The following is a 20,259-nucleotide window of genomic DNA, read 5'->3' on the forward strand; positions in this document are numbered from 1 at the left end:
CCTTCAAGACCTTTCCATATTCAAAACCCTCTGCATACACCCTTAAGTAGTAAACCGTGTGCAGACCGCCGAGGCTTGTCCCTCTCGTTTACTTCCCTACCGTAGCTATTTAACAATTTCACCTCTCTCTGTACCCACCCCTACACCATTTGTTCTCTGTCCACCGAACCATGCCTTTGCAGTGCGCTAAACTTGTCACGTACCTGCCTGCTGTTGTTAAAAACCGTACGTTCTTCCTCCGTCTAAACTTCCCATTACTCTCCCTCCCTGAAACTCTCTCTTATAAACCCCTGGTTTCAACTTCCCAATTAGGCTCACGGTTCAGATTTCCCGCCCTCCCGGTGTCACTTGTTAAGTGTTGTTCATGAAACACTACTGCTCCCATAATACAGTTCAAATGGATTTAACCGTTCAGTGCAATTCACGGTAATATTACCGAATGTAAAACAATGGTATGCCAAATAGTGTGCAACTTATAGAATGTAAATGTTAAATGTCATTTCCGTCTGAAATCAAATCCTTGGACGTCTCTGCCACTGTCCTTGATGAACCACGTTGATGTTCCTAGCGTGCAGACTCGTGTTTTGTTGCCATCATTTCGTCTATATTCTTTGTCTTCATCTTTGGGTGCTATCCTGGTGTAGGGCATTTTTTGGTTAACTGCACTGTAAATGGGGGAGCAGGATGCACACCTCTTAATCCAATTTCTCGAAATTCATTTCTTTTTTTCTGAAGCTTGCGTGCTGATTGAGTCTTGTGCCATGCCCTAATGGCACTAAAGTTAACAATTTCACTGTAGTGGGAGAAATATCCCATCTTCCCACATACTCATCGCCCGTTCAGATCCGTCTTGAGTTCGGATTGCAGAAACAAACGGTGGAGAGAAGAGGCGCATACATAAAAAGTTGGCGGAAAATCAGAGACGCCGACCGAGGATCCTTAAATGCCCACCTCTGGACTGAACTGTCCGTTAGAGACAACTCACCTGCAAGGAATTACTTAATGGAATCACTGGAGACCTTAGGATTAACAAACCTATGGGAGTCACCAACTGATCCTAGCACCTTCAAAAAAGTGGTGTTGAAAGTCACCAAGATGGTTTCGTCCATTGAGGACAAAGCCACCCTAGCAAAGAGATCGCATGGATGGGTAGTGTTGAAAGGCTACAGTGCTCTAAAACCACAAGAGTACTTAACAACGGGCCTCACACAGAAAACGAAAAACAAGTTTCTCAACATGCGCCTCAGCAACATACCTATAGCACCCCACCTGGCACCATGGAAAAGGGAAAACTCAGCAAACCGCTGCCGACTCTGTCTTTCTGGGAAAGAGAACCTCATACATATCATCTGCATCTGCACAAACCTCTTGGATATAAGGCGTTCTCTGCTTCGGGTCCTATGGAACCAGAAGGGTATAACAAACTGCAGGCAAGCTGTGATGCTTTGTTTTAATCCTGAAGAAACCCAGCTAAACTGCAGAATAACAAGAAATTTCGACATAGTGACTACCAGACCAAACTAAACAGCCAGAGGGTCTCACTCGAAGCACCAGCCAAACCAAAACAGCGCTAACCTCACCGAAGACCCTTGACTCCTAAATCTACAAGCACCTTGTTCCCCTAACCCCAAAGGACTTTACTAAACCCAAAATGAGACTATCATGATCTTAATTATGTGAGCCACCCGCTCTTTTTATGTTTTACATGTAGCCATTGACTTCTTTTAAATATTTGTACGTTTCAAAATTGTGAGTTTTTATTAACTACACAATAAACTAAATCTAAATCTAAATCTACTCTCTTTGGAGTCCTTTTTGAATCACTCAGTATCCTTACGTGGCCATTATTCATCCGACCAAAGGTATTTCCTTTTTAAATTCCCTATTTTTGACACTGGGTAAACGAAAGGCCCCTGAGGCTGGTATATCAACTCACACCACCACTGCAATTGACACTATGCTGGCTAAAAGCAGTTGGGGTGATTTCTGATGAAATAGTACTGGTCGAGGGTAGACTCTTTATGGACCCGGTTTGCTGTCATAAATACTCTACAGTTGATGCAGTTTTTATTCCTCTTAGTACAACTTGTCCAGCTCTATCTACATCATACCTACATAGAACACCACCGACAGCCAGTGGGTGCCTTGACTCTGTATCTCATATTGCCTGTATCTCATATTGTCTCCTCTTAAACCTCAGATACAAACCAACCTGTTAAAAAAAGAAGGAAACAAACTGGGGTTACTAGATGGGGCCAGTGCTGTGGCTATATCTTAAAAGCATTTACTGAGAAGCCGTGAGCAGAGTTTGATTCCACATCGGCTTAAATCCCACAGTGTGTCTCAGGCAACTCAAACAGAGCATTCCCCTCATGATGAAGAAGTAGGAGCTATGACTTCCCTACTCAATTCAATGTTTGAATTAAAACTTTACCCAATTATGAGGCGGCTAGAATCAATTGAGAAATCCTTAGCCAATTGCTGTGACTCAAACAAAACAACTAATAATAGCTCCTATGTATGTTCTAACCTGATATCAACTCATGCTACCCAATTGCAAATAATGCCGGCCAGTGATACTGATATCATATTCAAACCTCAGAGGGAGCCTATTTATACTAATGAAACACTACCTAGAAGGAACTCTGGGGCATATTATCAAGAAACGGCGTTACAAGTATCGCCGCTTTAGCGGCAGAAAACTGCAGCTAAAGCGACAATAATGGGCTTGATAGTATGCCCTTGTGAATTCCCATAGAAGCCCATGTTCTGGTGTGAACATGGGCTTCTATTGGAATTCTCAAGGGCATATTATCAAGCCCATTATCGCCACTTTAGCGGCAGTTTCCTGCTGCTAAAGCGGCGATAATTTTAACGCTGTTCTTGATAATATGCCCCTCTGTTTTACAAACAGTTTTCCCTAGTATCATCAATCCTGCTAGCGAAACGGTGCCCTTGAGACCAAATCGTACTGACTATTCTGGAGGAGCCAAGGAAAAGACTGTTCCAATTGAAAGATTCACTGAATCTCCCTCCAGCTACTTGCCCATATATCTTGATACTGGCTGGTGTGCCTCCAATGAAGATGGGCTCAGTTGACCCTTGGCCACAGCTAAAAAACAAAACTATACATTGGTCAAACAAATATAAGCATTTTGAGACTGGGAATGCGGAGGAAATAATTATGCTAAGGAAAGTTGGGTGAGTGGGACAGGGGCGTAAGGATATTCTAGGAGTCTGCATTGTGGTAAATTTTAGAGCACCAATGCATGTTTATAATACTTTAAAATATGGAGAATCATTGTCACACACTAATTCCCAGATTGTGTTATTACCCCTTGGCTATTGTTTTAAGCAAGTAGCCCCCCCCGACCACACTTGATCTCCTTAATAGGGAAATGTCCTCACTGAGTTGCAATAGTAGATTTGAGGTTCTTAGCAATTTGGAGGACACGGAATGACTCCCAGTGGTTGTCCCGTACACTCCTTGCCTAGTTTAGCAACAATGGCTACTCATACCACCACTATGCCGTCCGTTCAGGATAACAGGTTGCGTATTATGATTTGGAATGTGGCAGGGATTTGCTCCAAGCTATTTGTGCCAGAATGGCTTTCCTTTATTAAAAACTATGATCTAATCATGTTACAGGAGACTTGGGAGTTGGCACCCACCTTTATTGATGGGTACCAATGCTACAATATTCCAGCCATTGGTTCCTGCGTTGGCCGGGCATCAGGAGGTCTATCAGTATGGCTAAATATAGCTCTGGGGGTCATGTGGAGGTCCTAGAGACAGCCAGTATTAGCTTTCATGTGCTCTGTTGGAAAACCCATGTTAATCTCTACTTGGTTAACGTTTATAATAAAGATTTTATCAATGTACCTAATCCAATATTATTAGATTTAACTATTTTTCTTACCAACTTATCTGACAGGATTATTACTCAGGGCCAGGGATTACATCTTTGTCTTGCTGGTGATTTCAACGCCCACCCCTCTAACGTTAGAAATACTTTAGGTTTTACACAGGGGGCTGGACCCAAGAAGCAAGGAGCTGGTGTCGATAGTGGATTCCCATGACCTATTAGACATTATGGTAAATGAAGGGAAAATTGTTACTACCCTACCGAATTATAAAGGTCTCCTTCTACGATCAATTTTATATTTATCACCAGGAGCCTAGAACACATCTTGCTTTCTGGTTCAGGTATTGAATCCACCTTTAGTGACCATATTCCACTTGAAACTGTTTTTTAACCGCTCCAAGAAAGTTTATGAGAGGAAGATAGGGGCTAGAGACCTCCAACCCTCAACGGACAATCTAAAATTGGTATGGAGAATGCACGAACCAGTCCAATCCCTAGAGAAAATTGTGAAAGAAAATAGGAGATTAGTGGAGGTCTGTCTATCAGAAAATGATAGTGCTATCAACACAGTAGGTACCTTTAGTGATCTTTGTCTAGGCATAAAAAAACACTCTTCTTAGACCAATATGCCCATTTATTAAGCTGCATGGCTGGTTCTACCATGATTGCACAGCAGCTAACCAATAGTCATAGTCATAGTCAAAATCTTTATTCGGTTATTCATACAAAAACAACCATAAAAGCACAATTTAATAAAAACACAAATAAAATAAAATATCTAAAAGCCACATATCCAGAGTTTACAATCACCGTTAATCAGATACATTAACAACAGTTCTATGCAATTAACCCTCCATGCTATTTCTAAATTTTATGGCCAATTTTAAGAAGCCGATTACAAATAAAGTGCATTCGTGAGTTAGCAGCTGTAAATAACAAAGTGCAGGTCTAACTTGGTTAAAATTCAGTTTTTTAAGAATAGGCTTAAGATAAAACCTCCGAGGTATATCATAAAAAGGACAAATAAATAAAAAGTGCACCAGATCCTGCGGAGACACGTTGTCGCAGCCGCAGGGTGGTAGCACTTGACCTCGGTGGCTGCCTTTTGGAACAGCTAGCAATAGGTGGAAAAAGTCCAGACGGAACCTAGTTAACAGATAACGATCAGCTAACCAATAACTAAGGATAGCATCAGGGAAAAAGCGCAGAAACAAAGAACTAATCGCTGCTTTAAGGAAACATTACAAGGCTGTTTCGGCTAAGCGCTGGCAACAAGTTCTAATAGATCAATGGAGACACTTGCACAAGCAGCTAATTTGAAGGATAGAGCGCTTCTGGGCTTCAGTCACTGATATGAGACGTAGAAATCTGACAGTCTCTCTAATCTCTTGCCATATCATTAGTGAATCCTTGGAAGATCATTTTAGCAAGGTTTACGTCCCCCCCCCTGTCCCCCCATAGGTGTATTTTTACTATAGATAGCAAAAAGCTAATAGATGTCAGGATCACAGTGGATGAGGTAGAAAAGGCCCTTACTCAAAGTATGGGTGGTAAAGCGCCGGGGCCTGATGGAGTACCAATCCATTTATTCAAACTCAATACCCAGTTATGGCCTCCCATTTTAACTAATGCAATTAATAAATTGCCACATACAGATATCCCGGACTCCTGGCGCACCTCTATTATCGTCCCTATATTTAAGAAAGGCAATCGAGAAGACCCCCCGTTGTTATGGACCAATATCATTGATTGATACAACTGAAAAAGTCTTGGGACGTGTCATTCATAATAGAATACAGGAGTGGGCCCAAGCAAAGTCCATCTTACATCCTTCCCAGAATGAGATTTAGAAGCAAGGTTGGGAAAATTGAGCTATGTGCCAATTTGAACTTACTAATAGGTAAATACACAGTCACCAAGCATATGCCTTTATATATAGCTTTTATGGATTTAAGCGCCGCTTTCGACTGCGTGAATCGAACAAAATTATGGCACATGTTGTTGCTTAAGGGTTTGGATGCCCCCCTTGTTCATTTTCTTGCATTTCTCCATAGGAACATGAGAGCCAGTTAGACAGTGCTAATGGCTTGGACTCCCAATGCACTACGCCTCCTAGTATCATCATTTATTGATGTTATGTCTAATTTAGATCTCCGAACCAACTTTACAAACTCGCATATTATGGCATGCGATCCACACTGCATTCAACTGTCCACTATGCAAGTAGGTGATAATTCTCTAATAAGTGTTAAGACTTTCCCATATTTAGAAGTTATGTTTTCGGCCTCTGGAGTCTGGTCGCCTAATATGCACACCGTAGAATGCTAATCTCAAAGGCAATTGGTTCACTATTCTCCCTTCCTCAACCCCATGGTGGGGGGGGGCAACTGAAAGCCATGCTGCAAATCTATAAATCCCAATGTGTCTTAATTGCCACCTACGGTTCTGCAATTTGGAGGGCACAAACAACTACAAAAATATACAATTTGAAGAAAATAGGTTCTGAAGGCGATTACACGGTTTACCACTTTCCTCCCCCCATATTATCTGTCACAAAGAGCTCATTTTTTTGTATATATAATCGATTTTATTAGAGTGAGTCTATTATTATTCTGACTATCAATTTGGAGTAAAGAGCAAGCAGTACTTACAAGAGATATAATAAATGAATGCTTTTTGTGCAAAACTGCCTCCGAATTCTGTGACTGCCATATTTTAAAACGAAATTTGAAAACATTGGTATGGAGAGAGTTTTTACAGACAGAGTTGTATGCCCCACTTTTAATAAAAAGGAAGTCCCCTTAGTTTATTATGATCTAGTGCGGGAAAGTCATTTTAGAAGTGCAAAATTATTTACAACAAGGGGTGGTGATGGACAGAGTCTCTGAATTAAGCAGAGTACTCTCACCCAGTCAAGAGATCAGGGCTAGATCCAACACCGTTTTTTAGCTCATTGCACCATCCCAGTTTCAGAACCTGGCTGTATGCAAATTAGTCTGTCCCTGGCCCAGTGCATCATGGGAACAGGGCAGACCAGACTACAAAAGCCAATTCTTACACTGGGAAGGAAACAAGCTTCCGGGGACCGGTTTCTGCCATTTCAGGCGTCTTCGGCCCGGCTTGCTTGAATCCTGATGGTGCAATGAGCAAGGGACTCACATCTGAGTATACCCTTCCACGCTTAGGGTGGACAAAATTATTTACAACAAGGGGTGGTGATGGACAGAGTCTCTGAATTAAGCAGAGTACTCTCACCCAGTCAAGAGATCAGGGCTAGATCCAACACCGTTTTTTAGCTCATTGCACCATCCCAGTTTCAGAACCTGGCTGTATGCAAATTAGTCTGTCCCTGGCCCAGTGCATCATGGGAACAGGGCAGACCAGACTACAAAAGCCAATTCTTACACTGGGAAGGAAACAAGCTTCCGGGGACCGGTTTCTGCCATTTCAGGCGTCTTCGGCCCGGCTTGCTTGAATCCTGATGGTGCAATGAGCAAGGGACTCACATCTGAGTATACCCTTCCACGCTTAGGGTGGACAAAATTATTTACAACAAGGGGTGGTGATGGACAGAGTCTCTGAATTAAGCAGAGTACTCTCACCCAGTCAAGAGATCAGGGCTAGATCCAACACCGTTTTTTAGCTCATTGCACCATCCCAGTTTCAGAACCTGGCTGTATGCAAATTAGTCTGTCCCTGGCCCAGTGCATCATGGGAACAGGGCAGACCAGACTACAAAAGCCAATTCTTACACTGGGAAGGAAACAAGCTTCCGGGGACCGGTTTCTGCCATTTCAGGCGTCTTCGGCCCGGCTTGCTTGAATCCTGATGGTGCAATGAGCAAGGGACTCACATCTGAGTATACCCTTCCACGCTTAGGGTGGACAAAATTATTTACAACAAGGGGTGGTGATGGACAGAGTCTCTGAATTAAGCAGAGTACTCTCACCCAGTCAAGAGATCAGGGCTAGATCCAACACCGTTTTTTAGCTCATTGCACCATCCCAGTTTCAGAACCTGGCTGTATGCAAATTAGTCTGTCCCTGGCCCAGTGCATCATGGGAACAGGGCAGACCAGACTACAAAAGCCAATTCTTACACTGGGAAGGAAACAAGCTTCCGGGGACCGGTTTCTGCCATTTCAGGCGTCTTCGGCCCGGCTTGCTTGAATCCTGATGGTGCAATGAGCAAGGGACTCACATCTGAGTATACCCTTCCACGCTTAGGGTGGACAAAATTATTTACAACAAGGGGTGGTGATGGACAGAGTCTCTGAATTAAGCAGAGTACTCTCACCCAGTCAAGAGATCAGGGCTAGATCCAACACCGTTTTTTAGCTCATTGCACCATCCCAGTTTCAGAACCTGGCTGTATGCAAATTAGTCTGTCCCTGGCCCAGTGCATCATGGGAACAGGGCAGACCAGACTACAAAAGCCAATTCTTACACTGGGAAGGAAACAAGCTTCCGGGGACCGGTTTCTGCCATTTCAGGCGTCTTCGGCCCGGCTTGCTTGAAAAACGGTGATGGATCAAGCCCTGATCTGTTGACTGGGTAGGAGTGTTCTGATTAACTCAGATACTCTGTCCATCACCACCCCCTTTTTGTAATTATTTTGGCCACCATGAGTGTGGAAGGGTATGCTCAGACATGAGTCCCTTGCTCATTGCACCATCAGGATTCAAGCAAGCCGGGCCGAAGACGGCTGTAATGCCAGAAACCGGTCCCCGGAAGCTTGTTTCCTTTCCAGTGAAGAATTGGCTTGGTAGTTTGGTCTGCCCTGTTCCCATGATGCACTGGGCCAGGGACAGACTAATTTGCATATAGCCAGGTTCTGAACTGGGATGGTGCAGTGAGCTAAAAAACGGTGATGGATCAAGCCCTGATCTGTTGACTGGGTAGGAGTGTTCTGATTAACTCAGATACTCTGTCCATCACCACCCCCTTTTTGTAATTATTTTGGCCACCATGAGTGTGGAAGGGTATGCTCAGACATGAGTCCCTTGCTCATTGCACCATCAGGATTCAAGCAAGCCGGGCCGAAGACGGCTGTAATGCCAGAAACCGGTCCCCGGAAGCTTGTTTCCTTTCCAGTGAAGAATTGGCTTGGTAGTTTGGTCTGCCCTGTTCCCATGATGCACTGGGCCAGGGACAGACTAATTTGCATATAGCCAGGTTCTGAACTGGGATGGTGCAGTGAGCTAAAAAACGGTGATGGATCAAGCCCTGATCTGTTGACTGGGTAGGAGTGTTCTGATTAACTCAGATACTCTGTCCATCACCACCCCCTTTTTGTAATTATTTTGGCCACCATGAGTGTGGAAGGGTATGCTCAGACATGAGTCCCTTGCTCATTGCACCATCAGGATTCAAGCAAGCCGGGCCGAAGACGGCTGTAATGCCAGAAACCGGTCCCCGGAAGCTTGTTTCCTTTCCAGTGAAGAATTGGCTTGGTAGTTTGGTCTGCCCTGTTCCCATGATGCACTGGGCCAGGGACAGACTAATTTGCATATAGCCAGGTTCTGAACTGGGATGGTGCAGTGAGCTAAAAAACGGTGATGGATCAAGCCCTGATCTGTTGACTGGGTAGGAGTGTTCTGATTAACTCAGATACTCTGTCCATCACCACCCCCTTTTTGTAATTATTTTGGCCACCATGAGTGTGGAAGGGTATGCTCAGACATGAGTCCCTTGCTCATTGCACCATCAGGATTCAAGCAAGCCGGGCCGAAGACGGCTGTAATGCCAGAAACCGGTCCCCGGAAGCTTGTTTCCTTTCCAGTGAAGAATTGGCTTGGTAGTTTGGTCTGCCCTGTTCCCATGATGCACTGGGCCAGGGACAGACTAATTTGCATATAGCCAGGTTCTGAACTGGGATGGTGCAGTGAGCTAAAAAACGGTGATGGATCAAGCCCTGATCTGTTGACTGGGTAGGAGTGTTCTGATTAACTCAGATACTCTGTCCATCACCACCCCCTTTTTGTAATTATTTTGGCCACCATGAGTGTGGAAGGGTATGCTCAGACATGAGTCCCTTGCTCATTGCACCATCAGGATTCAAGCAAGCCGGGCCGAAGACGGCTGTAATGCCAGAAACCGGTCCCCGGAAGCTTGTTTCCTTTCCAGTGAAGAATTGGCTTGGTAGTTTGGTCTGCCCTGTTCCCATGATGCACTGGGCCAGGGACAGACTAATTTGCATATAGCCAGGTTCTGAACTGGGATGGTGCAGTGAGCTAAAAAACGGTGATGGATCAAGCCCTGATCTGTTGACTGGGTAGGAGTGTTCTGATTAACTCAGATACTCTGTCCATCACCACCCCCTTTTTGTAATTATTTTGGCCACCATGAGTGTGGAAGGGTATGCTCAGACATGAGTCCCTTGCTCATTGCACCATCAGGATTCAAGCAAGCCGGGCCGAAGACGGCTGTAATGCCAGAAACCGGTCCCCGGAAGCTTGTTTCCTTTCCAGTGAAGAATTGGCTTGGTAGTTTGGTCTGCCCTGTTCCCATGATGCACTGGGCCAGGGACAGACTAATTTGCATATAGCCAGGTTCTGAACTGGGATGGTGCAGTGAGCTAAAAAACGGTGATGGATCAAGCCCTGATCTGTTGACTGGGTAGGAGTGTTCTGATTAACTCAGATACTCTGTCCATCACCACCCCCTTTTTGTAATTATTTTAGAAGTGCAGCAGGGAAACCGTTGATAACCGCATACTTGTCTTTGAGTATTTCGCCGTCATCACCCGTCTACCTAGAACAGTCCTGCAGAAGATGGGAGCGCTCTCTGTTATTTAGGTTTCGAGCTGACACCGTCAAATATGTACTGTCTTTACCTTTTGGGTATCAACCAAACCTTGCTGCTATTCCTTGCCAGTGTAACAATAAGTCAGGCCAAACTATGATACATTTCTTACTTTTTTGTAAATTTTATGAAATGTATACAAGGTTATTTTTTATTCCACTTTGTAAAGGAGATACCGTGATATTAGGCAGAGTGGAGCAATGCTTTTATCTATTATCCAACTGTCTGATAGTGAAACATGTTTACATGTAGGTTCATTTTTAAGACATGCTGTGAGGGCATGTGGCACTTTATTATTTTAACAATCTGCTGCTATTTTATAATGTAATTCCTCACTCTTTTTAATACTTAGTGTTATGCATAGATATGTTTTTTCCGATATATAATAATCTGACAATGAAACATGTTTCTAAGCAGGTTAATCAGAAGACTTTGTGAAAGCACGCGGCACTTTATTTTTAATAATTTGCTGTTATTTATAACTTTTTCTTGATAATATTTCCCGTATGCTTTTAACTGGATGAAATGTTGATTGTTAGATGCAAGTACTTTTATGGATGGGAAAAGCTTCAGAATAAAGTGTCAAATTGAAACTGAACTGAGTTCATATTTTGCACAGGTAATGAACCCGCCATCGTTGAGTCGGGATGACATCTGGGTGAGTACTTTAAATCAACCCCATGCCCCACCGCATCAGCACAGCAATGAAATAGCTTGATACCACTAAACTTGATTTTGAGAATGAAACCATCTCAATCCATATTTCTTTTGTCAAATGACACATAATCAAAACTTCTTGATACAGACGCCCTTCAAAATATTTGTATTGCACACATTGAAAATCCATATTAATACAAGATAGACATACATTTTCTCTCTGAAATTTCTCAAAATCATGGTTAACCACCAGCCTGCCCTTCAAGCACCATCGCCATGAAAAGCTGACTTGGGCCCTTTAGATTCCCACTAGAGCCACAACTTAGGACTTGACAAGGCAAACACAGCCACTTCCCCATACCGTTGGCACGAGTACTATCTGCCAATTCATCCCCAGTGTTAAAGAAGAACCCATGGGCAGCAAAGATAGAGTCGCTTTTAAGCCCAAATCGAGCCTCCTGCACAACGGTGCTCCACAATCCTTCCTGGGGAAATATTTAGAGCCGGGTCCGGAATACATCTGGCTTTATATCAGAGTTCTTAAAACTTTTTTCCTCTGAGCCCTCTCTAAGAAGAATGTTTTGAAGTTGCGCCCCCCTCCAAAACTTTATGGTAAGGATTTCCGGATTTAGGAGGGTGAAGGATGATCGCAGGGGGTGGAGATCATGAGATTATTTCAGGGGTGTTTTCTGTAGCTCGTAATCCACACTAAATGTGGTACTTCTAAAAAAGCAACAACATCAAAAAAGAACAGAATTGACCAAAAACGCTCATCCCCATAATTGGGGTGCTCGTGGGCCCCTATGCATCACCTGTTGCACTAATGATGGCTCTAGCCCTGAGAAGCAGGCTACCTCCTCTTCTTTCACTCCTTCCCAACCAAGTCTGATCATCCCTTCAATTTCGAAACAAGTCTGGTTTCTTTGTGAAAGAATATGAGCTATTGCATTCTGCCCCCTTTTGTGCACCGAGAGCACCATCTGCCCTAATACTAGCAAGGAAAATGAGCCCCCATCCTCACTTTTTTATTGTAAAACAATCAGATTGGTGATGCAGTGGGGTATTGTGATGCAATCCTGGAGGAACTTGGTAAGGTCCTGGAGCTTGTGCTCCCAGCTGAACCCACATACGTCATATTGGGTATCCCAAACGACATAGATATTCCAAGATCCCACCTTCTCTTCAGCCCTCTGGGCCAAGTAGTTGCAAAATTAGATGTAGCGCTGAGGCCAGGGGTGGCAGAAGTTCCGACCATTCAAGAGTGGAGGAGAGGTATGGACCTTTACATGGCGGCCGAGAAGGTCACATGTGCCAGTAGGGGCTGCCCCAGAAAGCTCTGTAAGATACAGGGCCGGTAGATCAGCTACTATGGACTTGATCTTGTAGATGATGGTCGGAACAGCTCGCTGGACCCTTGGATGAATGAGAACCATGTGGGGTCCCAGGGCCGAGTGGCCAGTAAATTAGTCTGTGGCAATAGAGGGGAGGGTAAGAAACTGTGCCTGGCTGCTTTATTTACCATCTTTTGCATATAAACTTACTGCACTATAATGTATTGCTAACTATGTATGTGCCCTCCATACCACAGTTCCTTATGGGGTTTTTCCAATGTGGTTACTCTGAAAATTTCAACCTAAAAAAGATATTTAAAAACAAAAAAAAGATTTGCGATGCGCTGAGCCCCTGGGGCTAAAGTGTCACTGCACTTGTTTCACTAATGATAGCTACTGCTTTGCTGCCACCTCTGATCTTTACTAACACCCTTGGCTCATGTCTCACACCATCCGTCTCCCTCCCATCACTCATCATTTCTCTCATCTCTCCTCTTCTCATCAATGTGTTTCTTCTGCTTTATTTTTACCCTCCCTTGGACCATTACTCCAAGGTTCAAAGAAACACTGGCACAAGAAGTATGCCTTGGGCCTCTAATGCAGCTGCAGCACCAATGATACCTACAGCTCTGCCAAGCAGGCTGTAGACTCTGCCCACTCAGGATGGTCCTTATCAGGCCAGATTTATGTCATTTTTTGGCTTCTATAAAGTCACCTGGTTTATTGGAAGCATCCCTAAAACATCCCACAGGCACATCATGGCATTGGCAGCATCCCTAGCACAAAGACTAGGCACTGGGCATGTGGCAGCAGAAGTAAAAACAACAAAAAGGACAGCAATTGCAAAAGCTCCCTTGCAAGAAACGGTAAGAGTCAAGCAGTAGTAGAAATGTGGATTTCTCCCTCTCATAGGTCTGGTACAAAGAGGGCAGCAGCAATGCAAACTCAGTTCTCTTATAAAACAGGTGCAACTAAGATGACAGCAGTGCATGCTTTCTGCTCTTACAGAGCACCTATATCCTGGACAGTGCCAATGTCACTACATATTGGGCCCCTAGAATACAAGCTTTTCTTTCTCACAGAACAGGTTCTCCTTGACAACAAGAAACATGCTTCCTTTGCTCTCAGTAGGAAGCAATAGCATAAGGCCAACCTCCATTTCGAACAGATACAGCATGGAAGCTGTAGTGCAAATGTTTATCGCTTACAGAACATGTACAGCACAGGTTGTAGGTCATGTGCGGTTCTCTGGAGCAGATGCTCAATCCATTGATATGGGTGTATCTGTGAAAGTAACATTTTTACAGTATGTGTGTAGTCACACTTGTTTACTTGAGATGCTTCTGTCATATGCTGAAACTTCTGGAGCTGTCACTCTGAGTCCTGCTGTTACCACAACTCCTACTTTTGTCATATCTTGGAGCCTTGCTGCTATCACTAAGTCTTACATTCAGCACCTTCAGGTCTTAATGCTGCCATGCCCTGCAACTTGTGCTCTTGTCACCTCAAGCGACTGTTTCTGCTATCATATACGGTCAGTTCCTGCTGTGGTCACACTGAGTACTGCTGTCAAAGGATATAACTCATGCCAGTTGCCCTCCTTCTTCAGTCCATCATACGCACTGCTGTCATCTACTACAGTTCCAGCTGTCAGTCCTCCTGCTATCACCACTCCATGCTTGGGTGGATCTGGCAAACCCAAAAGTGAGTGGATGGACGTGTGACGCATATAGCCTGTAAGAGCAGCTCAACTTCAAGGGTACACAAGGATGGATTTGATGCAGCAGCCTCAGGCTACAGTCATTGTTCCCTCAGAAGACAAATAGGTATATGCACTCCCCTACGTTGTGAGCTATTCCTTCCATCTTCTTGCGAAAGATCATCAGGCATCTATATAGGTGGAACATGAGCTCCACACTGGGTGGGGGTGCAGATGTCCACCAGCTGCACCTACAGGATCCCAGTGTGACGGGTGCAGCAGGTTCACTTGCATGCTCTCACCTTCCCTCATGCATTGGTCTATGCCCAGTTCCCAGGTAAGTAAAGAAACCAATAGCAAGCTTCTCTATAATCATATGGAAATATTCTAGGTGCTGTCAGCTTTATTGGTCATAAACGATCCTATTTTATGTTTGTCTACCACTGGTGTTGTTATCTATTTTTGTAAATATATACCGTTTGAAAATCAAATCAAATTAACTAAAAAGAAATTTAATTAAATGAATATATTTTGATAATATTGTGTGGCTATTAATTGTATGGTATATCGTGCGCTTAATATTAATTTGTACTTAGAATATTTTCATGTGATTATAGAGAAGCTTGCTATTGGTTTCTTTACTTACCTATTTTTTGTCCCTGCGCATAGCAAGCATATTGGTTTGGTAGGGGTCCCCTATTTTTAAAACTATGCCCAGGTTCCCACATAGCTATCCTCATGTGCCTCGATCTAATTCTGCAGCAGTGTCTTGTGCTGTTGACGCTCACCAAGCTCTAATCTAATTTTTACACAGCTTGAGCGTCTTCATAAACATGGCTGCCAACATTATTTTACATGTGGAATTTCTGGTGCAGAATGTGGCCATTTTTAAATCTCATCATTTTTAGCCAACTCCTTCTCACTGTGAGAAAACCAATGTGACTGGGTGGAAGTTTGGTCAAGGCATGTGCCTATATTTTTTTTAAAGAAAATGAAGCTGCTTAAAAGTACAAGTTACTTACCTTCGGTAACACTTTTTTCTGGTGGATACAGTATCTGTAGGAGAGTAGGGTCTGCTTCCTATGGTCACCCCCACTTTTTGCTGTGATTCTCTGGTTTTTCGACTTTAGTGTGGCTGTGGGCCTGCTAATCAGATCCACAGCCCAGCTGCTCTCTCTCTAAATTGATACCATGTACTTTAGGTACATATTGGGTCACCTTTTTGAGCCCCTGTATAGTGTACCATAGGTACCCAGGGCATAGGTGCATCCAAGGCCTACCAGGGGCTGCAACATGTATTATGCCACCCCTGGCTGGCCATCCAAACTGACACCACAGGCTGATCACTCAGCTTGGGTAAGGTGGTGTAATCACCCATTACTTAGATATAGTATATCTATATCTACCTTCTATATAGACACATAGTAACCTATAAGTCACTCCCATGGCAGGCCTTAAAAATCCTGGAGGCAGAGTGCTTGGTTTTATGAGAGAGGGTGCCCTAGCATGAGCTGAGCCCCTCTGCAGCTTTCCGAAGCCTGTCCTTATAGCTGTTCTATGATATAGCCATACCATATACTCTTAACTGCATTATAATCCTCGTGGTTAATGCTAACTTTGGTTTGGCTTTATCAAAACACTAGCAGCCCGTCCCGACGTTGTCCGGGTATGAAATGGAATGTGTGTAATGTGTGAGCGTGTCTGCGGGGACAATTACTGCATTCTCTCATGCGCGCTGTTACTGAACTGTCACATTAAACCAAATTACACGCGCCTGCTAACATGAGCCTGGGCTGTAGCCGGGCTCAGGCGGCGGATCACTACACTAATTACATGCGCCTGCTAACATGAACCAGGGCTGCAGCTGGGCCTCAAGCGGGGGGACACGCGCCTGCTACCATCAACCAGGGCTGCAGCTGGGCCTCAAGCAGGGGAACACGCTAATGACCGTATCTGAACACACACATTACACACTACCCGGACAACGTCCGGACGGGCTGCTAGTATATATATATATATATATATATATATATATATATATATTGATACCCCTCGGTTCCTTTCCGCCAGAATTTGCAGCGCTCTCTCGCCGGTTTGTAAATCCCCGCGGCAGAACCACACCGCATTTAAATCCACAACCAATTCCCCCAACTGGGAGAAGAACGGGACGAACTCGCGTTTGTCTTCACTTATGTGCTTTTTTATTTAATCCTCACAGCACTGAGTTTCTCAAGGAGGCAGGCACAAATTTACGCGTTTCTGGATAGCATATCCCTTGTTCACGATCAATTTGGCTCCAGGCTCTCAGTCTCAATATAGTGAGTCACATTATTACATCATTTCCTCTTTGATGTCATTTTGGCCCTCGGCCTTCTGGATGATGTAGTTTTTTGTAATTTTTTAATAAAATTTTTTTATCCGTCTGCATAGCCTATGTCCTTCTGCTGCAACTGCCCTTTCCAACGCTGTATTGGCCTGGACTTCGTTCTTTGGAAAAACGTGAACGTGTGTGTTTGGTTTATAGGGAGTGGCGACCCTGTCCATGGCCCGCCGCTAACAGAGGCCACCTCAGCTTAAATGCCAAAACTTTTTCTTGGATATATATATATATATATATATATATTGATACCCCTCGGTTCCTTTCCGCCAGAATTTGCAGCGCTCTCTCGCCGGTTTGTAAATCCCCGCGGCAGAACCACACCGCATTTAAATCCACAACCAATTCCCCCAACTGGGAGAAGAACGGGACGAACTCGCGTTTGTCTTCACTTATGTGCTTTTTTATTTAATCCTCACAGCACTGAGTTTCTCAAGGAGGCAGGCACAAATTTACGCGTTTCTGGATAGCATATCCCTTGTTCACGATCAATTTGGCTCCAGGCTCTCAGTCTCAATATAGTGAGTCACATTATTACATCATTTCCTCTTTGATGTCATTTTGGCCCTCGGCCTTCTGGATGATGTAGTTTTTTGTAATTTTTTAATAAAATTTTTTTATCCGTCTGCATAGCCTATGTCCTTCTGCTGCAACTGCCCTTTCCAACGCTGTATTGGGTGTTGTGATTGGTGCTGTGGTTACTGAGATTACCCGCCTCAAAGGTTTGGGCTCTCTCTTTATAATATTAGTATGGATGTCTTGTAAGGTGTCAAACACTTTGGAATACTACCCCCCCACCAGTTCTGGCGGCGGTGGGAGCATTCCACCCTTCTAGAGGGAGAAGACATGTTGGTTACTGCTTTACCCTGTTAAAGTTAAACAGAGCCTCAGCATCGCAAAATGGATGCTGCTGCCACAGACACGAGTCTGACCTCCTGCTGCTGGATGAAACTCCGGGAGGGGAAGCCTAGACAATAGGTTTCCTGCCTTGGGAGGTGCTAGCACCCACCCAGACAGGCTTTTAGTGTATTGGGGCAGGGAGGGCTGCAAAACGAGACACTGCCTGGGGCACACAAGGTGCTCCATGCATAGCCCAGTTCAAACCAGTTGCCGGGGCACTCCAGCCCCGCTCTGGCATGAAACTGAACAAAGAGAAAGGGGTGTAACCACCCCCTTCTCAGGGTCCACCCATAGGAGGGACCTAGCAGGTAATCCAGCCCCTTAGATTAGTATAAAGATAGGAGCTGTGTCTAGAGACATTAGATTATCCTGGAACGAAACTCTGAAATGAAACTCTTGGACCTTCAACTTTCTATATCGACAAGAAGACAGAAGACATCTCCCTTGTGGTCAAGGAGTGACCACCCTGTTCAAACAGGCACCACCAGTAACTTGCTGGTTTGCTTTGTCGACAGTCCCGACAGAACCCGAAGACTCAGCTACCCAGGACTGGACTTCCTGACTTCTTGGACTCCGACCCACATCCACAGCAAAGCTGAGACCCGTGGCGGACACGAGAGACGTGGGACCAGACTCCCTGGACATCCTGCAAATTGCTAACTGCATCGACTCCTGAGATAACTCGCAGTTGTGCATTGGGACACGAGAAACCCCAGACCCGAGCGCCATTTGCACCGAAGCTCAGCCCTCCACACTCCACAAGTGCCACGTGGGGCCCGCTCTGCATTTCAGCTCAACATGTCTTCCCGGTTGATAGCCCGTTGGCTAGTGAGCCCCCTGAAGGCGAACCTTTAAAATCATCTTGCTTTCCTGGTTGCTCCAGGCTTGCTCCAGTTTCCGTGCAAAAGAGAAGCCCCTCAGACCTTGCTGGTCTGACCTGAAGCCAATCTTCACTTACTGCGTGGGTTGCGGTTGCCAAGTCTTGTTGGGTCCAATCCGGATACCGACACCGCAGTCAACTAGATCTTTTGTGGGACAGCTCGAATCCAGCTCCTGGTTGTTGTCGACGCCTCTTGGTCCTCGTGGCTGCAGAGACAAGCTTCACCTCTTCACCTGTTTGCATCGCGACATCACCTGGCTCCATCCTGGTTCCTTCCTGGTCACTGGCTAGTGACCCAGACTCTGTCCCCTCTGCTTTCAGGTTCTTCAGCTCCTCGATCCACCCTTTGATCCACCCGGACACTCTTCCTTCGGCCGCCTGCAGCACTTCTTTTGCAGGTCTCCATTGAAAGCATCAGCGAAACCTGACACGAAAAGACACCTATGCACCCGGCTTCTCTGGATGAGGTAACTAGAGTATCGCGTGGGTATTGACTATCCAAGTGTCCTAGTTTAAAGGGGTTTCATCGTAGTCCACCTGGAAGTGTCCTTAATCAGTAACTTTGTGACTTCTTCGTTCTCCATTGTAAGTCAATGGTAACTTGCGTCTGTGTTCCCAAACTGCACGCGTCTCCTGTGGGTCTCCTACTTCCAAACCTTTGGTTCTGTAGTGTAGCCCCAGCGATTCCCTAGGCCCTAGGCGTATTCACTATTCCTGAAGTGGTTCTTATACCAGTTACTTAGTATATGGTTCATGAGGCCCCTAGGGCAGAATTGTATTTGTGCAACTTATAGTATGCTTAATGAGTAACGTATCTCGAACTCTGACCTCATAAAGAGTGCAGAGGGGTTGTGTTAGTAATAAATACATATATATTTGCTATATACCTTGTGTGGTGTCCTTTCATTTGGTATTCAAGGGATTATATATTGTAAAACAGCTGGCTTCACATGCTCTCTGAAGTTTTAGCCTAAGACGGCTGGTCCATGGTACCACTAGGATAGCTTGTCTATAAGGTTGACTTTACAACCACCATCAATAAGGGTCGTTTAGACTGGTGCAAGGCGCCCACTAGAATAGTGGACATCATATGCCAGGCTAACTTTTCACAGTATATGCCTGTGGAGTCCTCACCTTTTAAATTTCCCCCTGCGTCAGCATTCCACGGAAGCTTTTTTCTAGCTCTCCCACGTCAATGAGGATGTCACAATGGAACGGCTCGGCACGCGACTCAAGAAGACCAAGTCGGCGTGCTGACACCAGTTCCGTTTTTTTTCCGCGTTGTCATGGGTAACGGTTTTCTGGGACTCTCCAATTGGTTTCGTATTTACTTTATTTCTACTTCACTCTTGGTGTAGCAGTGCGATGGCTACTTTGAAGAAGTCTGGATTCAAACCTTGCAGGGAGTGTGGAGGACATATGTCCATCGCAAATCCCCACGACGACTGTCTCTGGTGCCTTTCGTCAGACCACGACGTCGTAGGATGTTCCAGCTGTCTGAAGATGAATCCGAAGGCGCTGATTGAGCTTGAGGCCCAGCTTTTCATGGCACGGGTGAAAAAGGAGAAGAGGGATCGCAAGAGATCTAAATCGAAGTTGTTGACTTCGCATACCTCAAAGTCGAGGAAACACAAGAAGAAGCGAAGGAATGGATCTCGACGTTGATCATCGAAGAGTAGGGCTTTGAGGTCGACTTCTCCGGCTCTGCGGCATCATGCTAAGGATGCCATCTCGCCGTCGCAGTCT

General features: G+C 44.8%; 1 long non-coding RNA gene across 1 annotated transcript in view; it reads left to right on the top strand.

The window, feature by feature from the left end:
- LOC144819899 (uncharacterized) overlaps positions 1-20,259 on the top strand; it is a 61,829-nt gene that overhangs the window by 30,402 nt on the left and 11,168 nt on the right. Inside the window, exon 2 of the long non-coding RNA XR_013607615.1 lies at positions 11,289-11,327. This is a non-coding gene — a long non-coding RNA (uncharacterized LOC144819899). The remainder of the gene's footprint in view (positions 1-11,288; positions 11,328-20,259) is intronic.

The sequence above is a fragment of the Lissotriton helveticus genome, chromosome 2_1, assembly GCF_964261635.1.
Source record: "Lissotriton helveticus chromosome 2_1, aLisHel1.1, whole genome shotgun sequence".
Lineage (NCBI taxonomy): Eukaryota > Metazoa > Chordata > Amphibia > Caudata > Salamandridae > Lissotriton > Lissotriton helveticus.